Here is a 13,404-nt window from a genome sequence, read left to right as displayed (position 1 = left end):
TTGCATACAAATGTTTTCTAGAATTAAAATAGTTTTGTTACTTTGTTTATACAATGAAATCTTAAAATTATGAAGTAATTATTATAAACTCTAATAAATTACTTTAGCTTGCAACACTAGGAATCCCGAAATAACACATTGACTAGTGTTTCAGAATCAGAAAATGAAACAAGGATCCTGGTTTCTGACAGACTTTGCTGTTCAGGAGCTCAAGGGACTGTTCCAAATGGAATGGGAAGAAGTTGGTAGGCACTTTCACTTGAAAAACAGGGCAAAAGACAATCATTGAACCATCCACCAGTCAGCAGGACAAGGATGCTGGCTGGGTGTCACCAACAGGAAGGAAGAGGAGAAGAATCTCCTCTCTCCCTTGGCAATGGTTCATACTACTTACGTGGAAAGGTGTTTCCATTTGAACATTTCAGTAGCCACATGCTAGTTGAGAGCAGATGATTAAAGAAGAAATCTTGTTCTGCCTTCTCAATGGCAAATCTGTCATCTGCATCACTTGTCTTCGTAATACAAGCAAAAGTGAAATTTTATAAATGCTTTTTATTTTAGGAATTAGAAGTTTAGCTAAGCAAGGGAAGACATTTTTAATAATGATTTTGTTTTTTAAACTTGGAAAGGGGAAGAAAAGAATATGCTGAAGGCCAAATCAAAGGGATTTTTGTGTAAGAGAGGCATGAAAGATTTGATGGTCCAGCCAGATGATTGTTTCAAAACATCGAGCAGGTACTTGTATTTTAGAAGCAAACAGCATCAACTCAGTACAGGAGAAGTCATCTTTAAAAAGGAGGCAATGTAGTGTAAATGTGATAGAGAACCACATAGTCCTCTAAAATGTTTGAACTTTAGAAGAGTGCATTAAGCTGTATTACAAACAGTTACGGAGCAAAATGAACCCCATTACTGAAATGTATGCTTTGCTGTCTATCCCTGTAATGACACAAGTCAGCATTGGATTTATCGTATAAATGCCACATAAGAAAGATTTTAAAACTATGTGCAATTTAATAAAAATGCTTCATGTAAAACCGCACACTAAATATAAAAAAGAAAGGATTGTGTCCTTGAAGAGGCTGTGAAGAACAGAAAACTTCACAGATTCTTGTGTTTAACATTACTTTTTAATATCCCTGCATTAAAAATGAATGATTACTTTTTAATATTACTTGTAACCAACTATCCCCTACCGTATAGATACATTTCTTGCATGATTTTATTATATGCTCAATAATAGTACCTATAAGCTCAGATTTCTTTTGAATATAAATGATTGGAAACAATATCTACCCTAAAGCATCTTTAATGTCATTATAGATGGGTAGGAGTAAATTAAGCGGTATTTAGCCACCAAAGTCTTTAATTTCATTGCATTTGAGTAGGAGTTAGACATTATGAGGTCCAATTAAAAAAGTCACTAATGTTTTTACATCTGAGTAGGAGTAAATTAAACAAAATCACTCCTGAGCTGCTAATATCATTTTAATTGAATGTCATTCAGTTTCTAACTGCTGTTACAACACAGTAGATAATGAGTCAATCTCAACAAATCATCTGAGCTCCAGGTACCATGGCTACTAGGGGTGAAGGTAGAGTTTAGGGTTGGAGAGGGAAATCATTGGAAGTTAGGAAGCTGACAGGAATGATAGCAGACCTGACATCTCTTGGTTGATGAGACCTATGTTCATCTAAAAATATCACCCTAACAAGAACTAATCTAGCAAGGCTGCAAGCCAGGTCATTATTTCTAGTGTTCAGACATTAAAAAAAAAAAAGAGAGAGAGAGGAAAAAAAAGGCATTTATCCAGAAGATGCGATTTACAGAGTGAACGCTAGAAAGGCTAATTCCATTTATTCACACCTCATGAATAATTCATTGTTTGATTTAATGTTAATCTTGATGATGAGACAATGGTGAAACAATACTAGACAATATATAGACTTAAATATGTGAAAAATAAAAAATCATCACAAGCTTTATTATTTTTTGATCTATAACAGATAATATTACATTTTCCTCATACCTGGAAATCTTTTTACTTCAGTAAATAGCAGGTTTAAGACAAGCTGTGGCACTTTGTATAGAGAGTGTTAAAGAGACTAGAGTGAAAAATACCCTTCACTGGAACTTGAATTACTATAAAGTAGTAGATATTTTCCCCTAACAGCAGTTCAACCCATTACAGGATGCTAGGCTTCCATCAGGAGAAACTGCAGGGTTTTAAACTAGTTAGTAATTTGTGAGCATCATATTTGTTCTGATGTTGCTGTATGTGTACACTCCTGACTGCTAGGAGCAAATATTCCTTTAAAAATGCATTTGATGTAAGCTGGCGAAAAGCAGGGTCTGCTGAATGATGTTCAACACCTTGTTCCAAACTCAGGTTAGGTGCTGGCTTCATTTATAGTAGCACTTTTGTTTGGCCTATGTGACTTAATGCTCCTGTTGCTTTGCAAGAAATGGTGAGAGCAAAGATGTTGTTACAGTCCATGTGTCCACATGTATCTGGAGCTGCATTTTGCTCATATTTTGTGTTCAGAAAGTCCCATCTATTTTGCCGTGTACTCAGAGACTGCAGTGAGCTGACAGAGGCACAACTATCACTTGGGTATATAATTAAAATCACAGAGGGAAATCTTGTACTCCTGACTGTTTCTTTCTTATGTATGGGACAACTGAAGAAAGCCCACTGTAGCAGATAGCATAGACCTGCCTTTCTCCTACCTTTTCTCTGCAAGACTGAGGCCCTTTCAAAAGACCTGAAGCATACTGCTTGTTCATCCTCCATGGGTAGGGAGAATTCAGTGCTATGGGACAGGGGACATGGCTGCAGAATGTCTTTCCAGGAACTTGAGCATGTCCTGTTACAAAAGGTTGCAGGTAGCCACAGCGGCTCCCACATCACCAGGGCTTCTCCTGCAGCCCCTGCCTCCAGAAATCAGGGCAGTGTAGTGGCAGAGCAGTCACAGAGGTGTCCTGGTGCTTTACAGGATGGAGTTGTCCTCCCTGCCCTATTAGAATAGAATAGTTCAGCTGGAAGGGGCCTTCAAAGATCATTGAGTCCAGCTCCCTGACCTCTTCAGGGCTAACCAAAAGTTAAAGCATTAATGAGGGCATTGTCCAAGTGCCTCTTGAACACTGACAGGCATGAGGTACCAACCACCTCGCTGGTGGTAAAGAAATTTTCTTAACATCCAGCCTGAGCCTCCCCTGGCACAGCTCTGTGCTGTTCCCCTGCGTCCTGCTATCAGTTACCAGGGAGCAGAGACCAGCACCTCCTTCTGCGCTTCCCCTCCTTGAGAAGTTGCAGAGAGCAACAAGGTCGCCTCTTGGCCTCCATTTCTCCAGGCTAGACAACCCGAGTGTCCTCTCCTCACAGGACATGCTTTCCAGCCCTTTTACCAGATTTGTTGCCCTCCTCTGGATACTTTTGACTACCTTAATACCCTTTTTACATTTTAGAGACCAGAGCTGCACACAATATTCAGGGTGAGGCCGCACCAATGCTAACTGTAGCAGGATAATCAGCTCTTTTGACTGACTGGTCAGTGGAGGTAACTGCAGAATTTCAGTTGTAGGATAGGAAAATTACAATTTCCTCTTGGCAGAAAGGGCAGAATTTCCCAGGGCCAAGGACACTGTCTTTTCCACTACTTCAAATATGATGCTTTGACAAAAATGACTATTGTCAAACTCTGCTTCTTCCTGAGTGTTTCTCTTACTTAATTGTGAGATTCTCCATTGACTATCAATTATAACCCACTATGTGTCAGTCTGCACTTCTGCTGTCTTTTACCTGTCTTGCAATAAATGGATGTCTGAATAGACATTCTCCACAACTCTTGAGCAGACTTTCTGTTTTCCAGTTCTCTAAGTTTCTGTCTTACTGTGTCTTACTGTCTGTACCACACCTTATTATGGCAAAGCTTATCCACATGACAGGTGCTAAGAACAATTTTATGCCTGCTTGGTGTGCACTACCCCATACTAAGCCCCATTGAACACAACTGTCTTCACTCAAAAGCAGGAAAAAATGTCTTCAGAGCTGTTTTACTGCTTCATTTTTTCTGATTACCTCAAAGCAACTGGAGCTGAATGTTATTTTTACTAGATTTACAGTAAATATTTTTTTCTATTCCTTGTTGTATGCACTTTTTTTTTTTTTAAGCATCTTCAGAGATTAGTAGTGATACACAGCTCTTACAAAATATGCTGTGTTGCTGAGTATCCTAGAGGCTTGGAAACAGCCAACACTTGGTTTCCCAGACCACCATCAGCAGATTTATGTGCCAGTGCAAAGAGTTAATGTTCATCACTGAAAAGCTTACGCATCCATCTGCAAAGCTTTAGAAGCATGTAATTTTGTACTTACAGCTTTTACTTGGAATAAGCAGATGAAAAAGAAGTAACTGTCTGTTAATGTGAAGAGGGAGGCAATCCACTGAACTCTGGAGAACCTCTCAAAGGAAAAGCTGAAGTTTGGGTCAGTTACGGAAAGAGGATGGGAGGCAGAATTGTTCACTTATGTAGGTCTTGCTTTTAGGACTGACTTTCAAATGAGCAAATAGGAGCAGAAGTTCCTGCTCAGGATTCAAGTCTGGCTACTTTCTGCATTCGCCTGCCATAAGTGGAACACCAACGGGCCCCAGTCATGGATTTTGGTTCAATGTTCCCAGCAGGCAAGAAAGCAAGCTCTGTAACTTAAGTCTTAAGGCTTTTATGCAGGGTGTGTGAAGAAAAGTTTGAGATTGAGCGTGGGCTAAACTCTCCGTGTAGATGTATTGTTACAAACATGCTCTGGGACATACCAAATTATATTGTTACTTGCAGGAACAATGATGAAATGTTTTGACATTGCCTTTTGTCTTTTCTGTGTAGATTGCACTTGAACATGTTACAGCTTGTTTTAACTAAGCTGTTACATAGGTTGGTTGTGTCTCTTGTCTGTGAAGTTCCAGTGATAGCACTGCAAAAATTATTACTAAAAGCCCTTATAACATCTAGTTGGAGAACACTAATGACTCCCAAGGAACTTAATGACTTCTGTCATGTTCAGATTTACTAAGTAGGGAGGATTTTAGTTATTGAAATACAAGGATACAGATCTCACTTTGGAATACTGCGTAATGCCATATCTGTGGTTAAGTGGCAATTTGTGAAACATTTCACATATACACACCAAGATGTTCCAGTTGGTGTCTGTCTGTCAACCACAGAACAACAAAACCTCTTCAAGAGGTCTAGGAACTACTGACTCAATGCTAAAATATTAGACCTGGATTTTGCTGCAGTCTTTTATTGCTACTCTTCTCATTCTTCCATTGTATTTTCAATATCCCAGAGTCTAATGGGTTTGTAAGTTGCACTTAGAGGCACAGTAGAACTGGATGGGTTCCAGGTAAAGAACACAGGTCTCTTACCAACACAAGTATTGCTAGGGTAGAACGCTGCATGGCTGACAGTTTAGCTTGCAAGGACAGATATTTGGATCAGTGAAGAAAAGTCACAGTGTAGTAGAAGATACAAATAACAAATATTTTCATTTTTCTTCTCATGTCAATCCTGATTTGAACATTTGTTTCCCTGAATTGTTTTTGGTCGGTCAAAGAAAGTTCCTTGGCTGTTGAAATATCTAACCTCTCTGATTTAGCAGTCCTTTTGGAGGCCTTTATCTTAAACTTACAAAGGTTGATCAAAAAAAAATTTCCTTTCAAATGGGCCACTTTAAAGCAAAGTGTATGTATTTCTCAAAAATGTCTACGTCTAGATACTGTTATGTAAATTTAGATTTCCTTTTACTAATGAATCAGCCTTTTTCCTCATGTGGCTCTTATAGTCAAGCACTTAGTTTCCTATCCTAGAAATATTTATATCCTTCATAACTGAAAAGTCAAGCTTTGCTCAGAGCCGAAGAACTCTCTCCCCTATGACTGGAACATGTAAGCTATTCTCAGCATGTAACACACAGATACCACTGAAGTGTGTGGGCACAAAATCAGGTAAAAGAGCTCTTGAAAATGCATCTGGTTTCAAACAAGGAACTTTAATTTTTCCGTAACCATAAGTTACGGAATTTAATGATAAGAGTTATGTTTACAGTGTGTTCTTAGTTCTTGCTTTGAAGTGTGGCAGCAAATGTAAAAATCAAACTACCCATTGAATTAATCACAGGTGAATCCAGTTTGACCTTTTATAAATGGCAGTACATTCAGTGCTAGCAGGAATGGTGATCTTGAGAGGGCTGTTTGTTCACAAAGTTAGAAGGAAATCACAGAACTGGCTCTTTATGCCCTCTGCCCAGCTATGGCCTTCAGCAAGCTCAGAGAGTGAGGTACTGGTACTCTATGTCTGAACCATCTACCCTGTAAACTGACCTGCCAGAGTTGGTGAAGTTAAACTCATTGCAAGTCTTGCATTATTCTGACAGGTGAAAAAATCAGTCCGGGTTACTATACCCATACCATCTGCTGCAGGCACTCAATTTCCCTGCGTTTCAGAGCACTTACAGCTGAAGCCACATCAGGCCACCCTGAGCTTCAGCTGCGCAGTCTGGGTGTCTATGTGCTTGTGAGGTATTTGAGTTTGAGAGAAATCTGGACCATTAAAGGTCTTCATGTGAAGGACCTGGAGCCAGTGCTTGTGGGAGAGGGAAGGGCTCACACTCTGTGGTCCTTGTACCTTGCCTGCTTGGGTGAGTCTGGGATCCTGCTGAGATCCATTGTCCTGGCTGAGTCTCAAGGAAGAAGAGAGGTTGGGGCTCTGGCCGTGCAATCAGGTGTAAGTAGAACATTTTCTTTCTTTAGCAGTACACTGAGGAACACGCACACCACTAACTGCCCAGGTTTGAGCCCAGGCAGATCAGACAAGCTCTGTGCATGTTCATTGCAGAAGAAGGATGCCCTCAGGATATGATTTACAGCTCTTAAGTCAGATGCTTAAAATTAGACAGTCTCTATGCATCTCAATAGCCTTTCCGCTCTGTATTTTGTGTACGAACCTGAAAACCTGGATGATAGGAATCTAATAGTTGTTGAGCTTGTAGGTAAGACTGGCTAGATGATCCACTTCAGGGATACTCGCAGACAAATGTGCTGTGTTGTCTTTCATCAGCTCTGCCAGGGAGCAACAGGACTGAGACTTGCCAAGTCTGCTGCCCTGCATCTCTATCTGTCCCAGGTACACTGTTGCCAGAAGTACTGTTTGCATAATGCTATTTTGTTCACCATCTTACAAGATGCAAAGAAGTGAAATTTTGCCTGTAATTTCCTACACAACATTTTGTCAGCAGACTTTGTGATCAGGCTAGAGAGTTTCATATGACATAGTGGTGAGTCTAGGTTTAGCAATCCAAAAGCATAGAAAAGAAAGAGAAGCTTTTTGTGGGTTTGTCCTGATGTGCTTTTAAAAGTTACTTATTTGTGCCCCTTTAAATAAAAATGCAAAATGGCCTTTCTAACTTGAACAGAATATGGTGTGGAATAATGCCTTCTGAGTACAAGCTAGGCTAAGAAAATGTTTGATCAAAGTCAATAGTAAATCAGAGATGTAAATAGATCTGTTTTGAAAGTAGGTCACAGCTTAGAGCTTCAATTTAGTTTAACAACTTGCATAGGAAAGTATGCACCCATACCTGTAGTTATTTTCTTTGATAGGATCTCAGATTTTGCAGTCTATCTACCCATGTGATAAACATGAATAGTTGCTGACTCCACAAATATCTTTTTTCTTTCTTTGAGGGTTAGGTAGATCCATTCTAGTTCAAACTGATAAAAAGTTGAGTTCAGGCACTCAGGAACTCAAAAGAAATGTAGTTGTCAGGATGGGTTTTCAAACACTGTCTTCCCATGCACAACATATGAAACTGTGAAACTTAACTGTTCTGGCAATCAGGTGGAATATGCCTGTGGTTCCCTGGTATAAACTGAGTAGAATAGATCGCTTAAACATCATGTTCTGAGTATCCTGGATATGTTTAGAAAATGTTAGTGCCAGCTGGCAGATTGCTGGTGAGGCTGAATACATGAGGCTGCCATTCTTTCAGTGTCGTTGCAGCCCCACAATTCCTTCATCCATTTTTCTCACTCCTGTAATTGAAGAGAGGTGCTTTGCCTGCACATTCTTTTACCTTGTATTTCCAAAACTTGACTTTCTTTATCAAGCCTCACCTTTCCTCCTGATTTTTGATGTAGGATTTTTTTTTTAAGTTAAATTCAGGCAATTAGTTTCTTCTTTTTCTCAGCTAATTGCTATTATGTTAGCCTCACTAATCCATAAGTGCCAGTAGTCTCTGAGATACTGGATCTCATTTAATTTCCAAAGAAGCATAAGAGAGCTAAAACAAGAAAATGTCACAGCATAAACAGACAACAGAAGGGAGGAAAAAACTAGATAAAACAGTTTCTTATCCTCCTACTTTACATTCATTCACTCAGCTATATCACATGTAATATCAGAACACTACCATTTCTTGAAAATTACTTATCATAAGGAGAGTGATAAGTAGATGATGTCCGCTACTTTGTACAATTGTACAAACTCAGAGATCCTGAGGAGAGAGATTACCTTCCTCCCAGCAACTATCACAGGGTTAAAGGTCCCAAAGTTTGGGAGTAGAGGTAGTCAATATTACTTCAATATTTTTCCCCAGAAAATGAGACTATGAAATAAAAGCTGTTTCTTAGGGGGAGGGAGGAGGATGATGATTTTTAACACAGTATTTGTTTAAAAAATATGGAAGAAAAGCTTTGAAACTATGGAAATGTTTCTTTTTTTTTTTAATGAAAAGTTTCATTTTTAGTCCAACTGACTTTTCACTTAGGAATTTAAATTGATTTAAAAAAAAATCAAAGTGGAATGTTTAAAAAATCTTGAAGGATTTTGATTGACTTAATCTGTATTGTTTCTGGGTCTCCATTTGTGGAAAGTTTCATCTTTTTATTCTGAATCCATTATTTTCTAAAAATAGAGGACATATTGAAGAAACTTAAGTATTATAATATGAGCCATTGAGAGGAAGAGCTAATACCTCAGAGTTGAAGTTATATTACCCTATTTACTTGAACAGGTAGCAAAAATAGGATTTTGCACAAGTTCAAGTTCATAGGAGTAAGAGTAAAAAAATGTTCCCCGACAAAAGAAGAACTCAAAGAATTAAAAGACAATTTCCTTATTCGTAAGTACAAGCCCCTTTCAGACAGCATGGGCTTAACTTTTCACTTTTTTTAGAGGTGCTTCCTTTTGCTTCCCAGATTAGCTCCAAATTTCAGAGAAGCATTTGCTTTGAAGTGAGATATGTTTTATTGTTTTCTACTAGTTAAATGAAAGACTGATCAACTTGCTGAATCTCAATCATAGTTAGCCCAACTGTGAAGTTATCTGGTAGCCTAAATTTGAAAACAAACAAACAAAAAAATGCAACTAAGAAAAAAATACATATTGGAGCATAACATTTAGAAAACTTTGACAATAGCACTAAAGCTTCAGATTTCACTCCTTGCCTTTTATAAATTAATACTAGTAGCAAATTCCTTATAACTAAAAAGGTTAGTGCCAAATTATTGTACAATTGGAGAAATAACATGATACATTTTTCTGTGTCAAAGGCTTTGATATGAAAAATTTAATTTAAAATAAAAATGAACCAGACTGTAGTGTATCGTAATGTCTTGGGATACAGTTGAAGAAATGGATTGGGTCACTGCCAAAGTCTGTTGCACCTCACTGACTTTAAGCAGAACTCTTGCAGTGGAGAATTCTGTTCTCAAGATATTGCTGGATATAGACAGTTTGAAACATAGGTTTTGGAGCTTGTGCATATATTTTTGTAATTTGTTCAGAACATTTATGTTATATCATGCTATTTATTTGCAGGTATCAATATTAAGTTGACATTCATAATCTAATATTTGAAATAGCATGATTTCAGGTGTTATATGTACTGTAGTTGTCCCTCAGGGCTGATACATATGATAGGAGCAACTTTTCCAATCATTTCAAAAGATCTGAATAGATAATTAGAAGAGACAGCTATGAAGTTTTAAATAAAATATTTCCCTTTCAAAACCAAGATAAGTGAAATGGAATTTGTATGATAGGTTGGCTTGAACACATTTCTCATTTTTAATTAATATGTTTTAGTGTTCTGAAATTAGAATACTCTTATGGAACGAAAAATTCATCTGTGCTGCTCAAAACAAAAAGATTCAATTCCAAACCAAGTATGAAGTAAAAATAAAACAATAAAATATTGCTGTTTTTAGAAATTAATGGAATATTACAAATGGTGTGATGGAAACTTTGTATTTTTTCATTCAGAAAATGGGTCAAGACTTTGGCATTTTCCTTGCATTTGAGATGGGAGCTCTTTAGAGATCTTACGGAGAAAACATTTCATTCTGGGTTGGAATTATAAATGCAGTAAGAGTAGCTCTGTGATTTATTCTTTCCAGAAACAGTGACCCGGTGGATGAGTAAGAGTGAATACTTAAAAGATATCAATGACAGCAAACGTAAAGGCAGTTCTTTATCCAGATATTCATCTCTGAACATCAGTGTCGTGGAGGCGCTTTTTGGTCCATGCCTGCTTAAGGCATACTGCATCCATTGGTGCCCTTGATATTTTGAAAGCTGGTTCTCCAAATAAAGATTGCATACCTGAAGTATTCTGATGCCTGGGAATCAATATCACGTGAGTCCCAGAGAAAGGACAAAATCAGCTGATAGCCAAAATTTCACAGGTGAAAACTGGGGATAGTTTCTGATAAATCAAAAAGCTAAATACCAGGGAATGAGAAGAAATATAATTTTAGTAGCGTAATTTTGGAGGTAGCTATCTGACCGTGGATATATACATTGAGGGGGGGTGGTTGCCTGCTATACATATATTCTTCATCATAGAAAATTATTTTGTAGTCCATCTGTTAATACTATACAAAGCTGCTTGAAGAATCATAACTGTGAGGACAATTGTTAAGCGCATAAGGGAAGATATTTACGTTTGTAAGCCTGTGCTCTCATGGAAAGAAGCCAACTTTAGTGCAGTACTAATTATTAGCACAGAGCTGCTTATTTTTCTCATATTAATATATTTAATTCTGGTGAAAAATACTTTCTTTGAATTTCTTTTGGCCATTGCCTGCAGAGTGGGCCATCATGGCGAAGCAGACCCTTTTGTTATCTCCATGGGTAAGATGATGTTTAAAGACCTTCAGCCAACAGGCTGTCACACAGCCAGCCAATGTAATCCTCATCTTGCTACTTCAGCTGGAGGACTGGTTTTGTGGTCATCCTCGACGACTGCAAAACTACTGCAGCAGAGGATGCAACAGATGAATGTGGGATGAGTGCCCTCAGTGCTGGGGGAAAGGGCTGAGTACATCCCTCCTCTTTGGGAGCAGTTCAGGACATTTAGTACCTCTCAGGAACATTGCTAGTATTCCTGAGCAGGTCAGCTGAAAATGGTGATTATTTGTACAGTAGGATAACTGATAGGCTAGCCATTTTTAGTTTAGGGAATATTTTGTGGCTTATTGCTGTCTGACAAGCAATATGAACAAATGCTAAATTGAAAAAGGCAATAATATATGGAAGCTCACAAACGTGAGTGTCAGTGGCAGCGATTCGTTCTTTCTTGTTTGCTACCCAGCCACCTCTTATTATGTTATTCTTCATGGCTTAAAGTCGACCAATTCCAGGAACAAATCAATACCAGGGAAATCCTTTTGTCTTCTGCTAAGGCAAAACATGCAAAGAAAGCTCAGTCAATATGTCTTTTAATAACATCTCATGGAAATGCCTGGATTTCCCTTCATGTTCTATAATTAATTGAGCTCCTTGCCACCCACAACGTATAGCTGTTCCCCTCTATAACTCTCCTTTGGCTTAATTGTCATTTGTTTTTCTATTCTATTTGTCTTTAGCTTTTTTTTTTTTCTTTTCTTTATGGTGCTGGTTGTGCTTTGTACTTAGTTTTATCTTTCTGTGCTTTTGCTTCTAAATGTCAGCATAATTTTTCTGCCTTATAATATTGGAGATGTTATAACCATCAATCAATCCAATAGAAGAGCAGAAAAGATTAGATACCATTTATCTGTATTGGTTGCCCATTGTAATGACCCAGTGGACAACATGAACAGATAATCTGTTGCTTTGATGGAAACTAATTATTCTTAAGAGTGACAGTGTAGAAATAGCTTTTGTGACATTGTTTTTAAAAATGATGACTACCTAGTCATTGCTAGTGTAAGGCTGCAGTTCTGTTCTGTTCCTCAATGATTTCCCTGTATAAGCAGCAGGAAACCTCTATTTATTTATTTATTTATTTATTTTTAAGGAAAGGTCCCTATTTGCAGAGACAAAAATATCTGACATCCTATGTAAAATGCCTATTAAATTTAATACAGAAAACACTGCACTAGCTGCTGAAAAGTAAAAGTGCGCTGCCATCTTATTTCTGTCGTGTGTAGTTGATCTTGTTGTTCTGTGAATATGAAGCCTGTTTTATTTTGACAGCTAATGGTTCTGCTAGTGTACTGTGCTGGCATTTCACCTCTTGAAAAGAAAGTTTCCTGAAGCTAAAATATATGTCTAATTGAATGATGGAATTACAAGCAAGTGATACAGTTAAAAATAGCTGTTTCCATCCTTTCCAGGCGCATGTAAATCACACAACTTTTACTCTGTGTCAATTAAAGGACTTGGGGAAAAAATGCAAAAAATAACTGTGCCTTGCAAAAACTTTGAAGAACCTCCTTAAAAATTGCCTGTCTGATGAGTTAGAGACGGGCTGGGTTCCTCGGTGTCTCCTGAAGCTCAGTGCACTTGAGCTATGGTTGACTAGGAAGGCATGAGGGAAGAGCTAAGGGAATTGGGTCTCCTCACCACTGCCGACAGTCTGTGACCTTAGATTCTTATGCAGTTATGGGGCTGTGTGTGCCATGCAAAGGGTGGGAAGTGCTTGCATGGCAAGTACCACGTGCCTTAGCCAGAAGACGGAGCTTCCAAAGGCACGGGATGGCTAGCTGGAGATCGCTGCTGTATGTTGATTTATTGATGCATCCGGGAGGAACAAGGGGATAACCTTACCTACCTAAAAAAGGGAAGGGGAGATACGAAGTTAAGAAAGTTAAGCTGACTCTCCTTCGATAGATGAGTGTTTCTTTCAGTACTGTCATTTGATTTCTGTGGCCAATGCAAGTGGGAGTATGTGCACTTCTGTGGACTCAGTGGATCCAACAACAAATTGAAATGGCCAAAGAAATGTGATGGCTATACAGTAACATCAAGGCTTGATTGCTATGCCCTACTCTGCAACACCTCTTGAAGGGATGGAAAGAGAAAGCTCAAAGGGTAGGAGAATGGGCTTACTGATTTGAACAGTTAAAACTGATGCATATTGG

General features: G+C 38.3%; 1 protein-coding gene across 1 annotated transcript in view; it reads left to right on the top strand.

The window, feature by feature from the left end:
- Positions 1-13,404, top strand: part of LOC310902433 (uncharacterized protein) — a 72,277-nt gene that overhangs the window by 15,724 nt on the left and 43,149 nt on the right. The gene's annotated exons all lie outside the window — the stretch shown is intronic.

Source organism: Anser anser (assembly GCF_964211835.1).
Source record: "Anser anser genome assembly, chromosome: 7".
In the NCBI taxonomy this organism is placed as follows: Eukaryota; Metazoa; Chordata; class Aves; order Anseriformes; family Anatidae; genus Anser; species Anser anser.
Note: the sequence above shows the minus strand (reverse complement) of the source record. Positions and strands in the feature narration are given on the sequence as shown.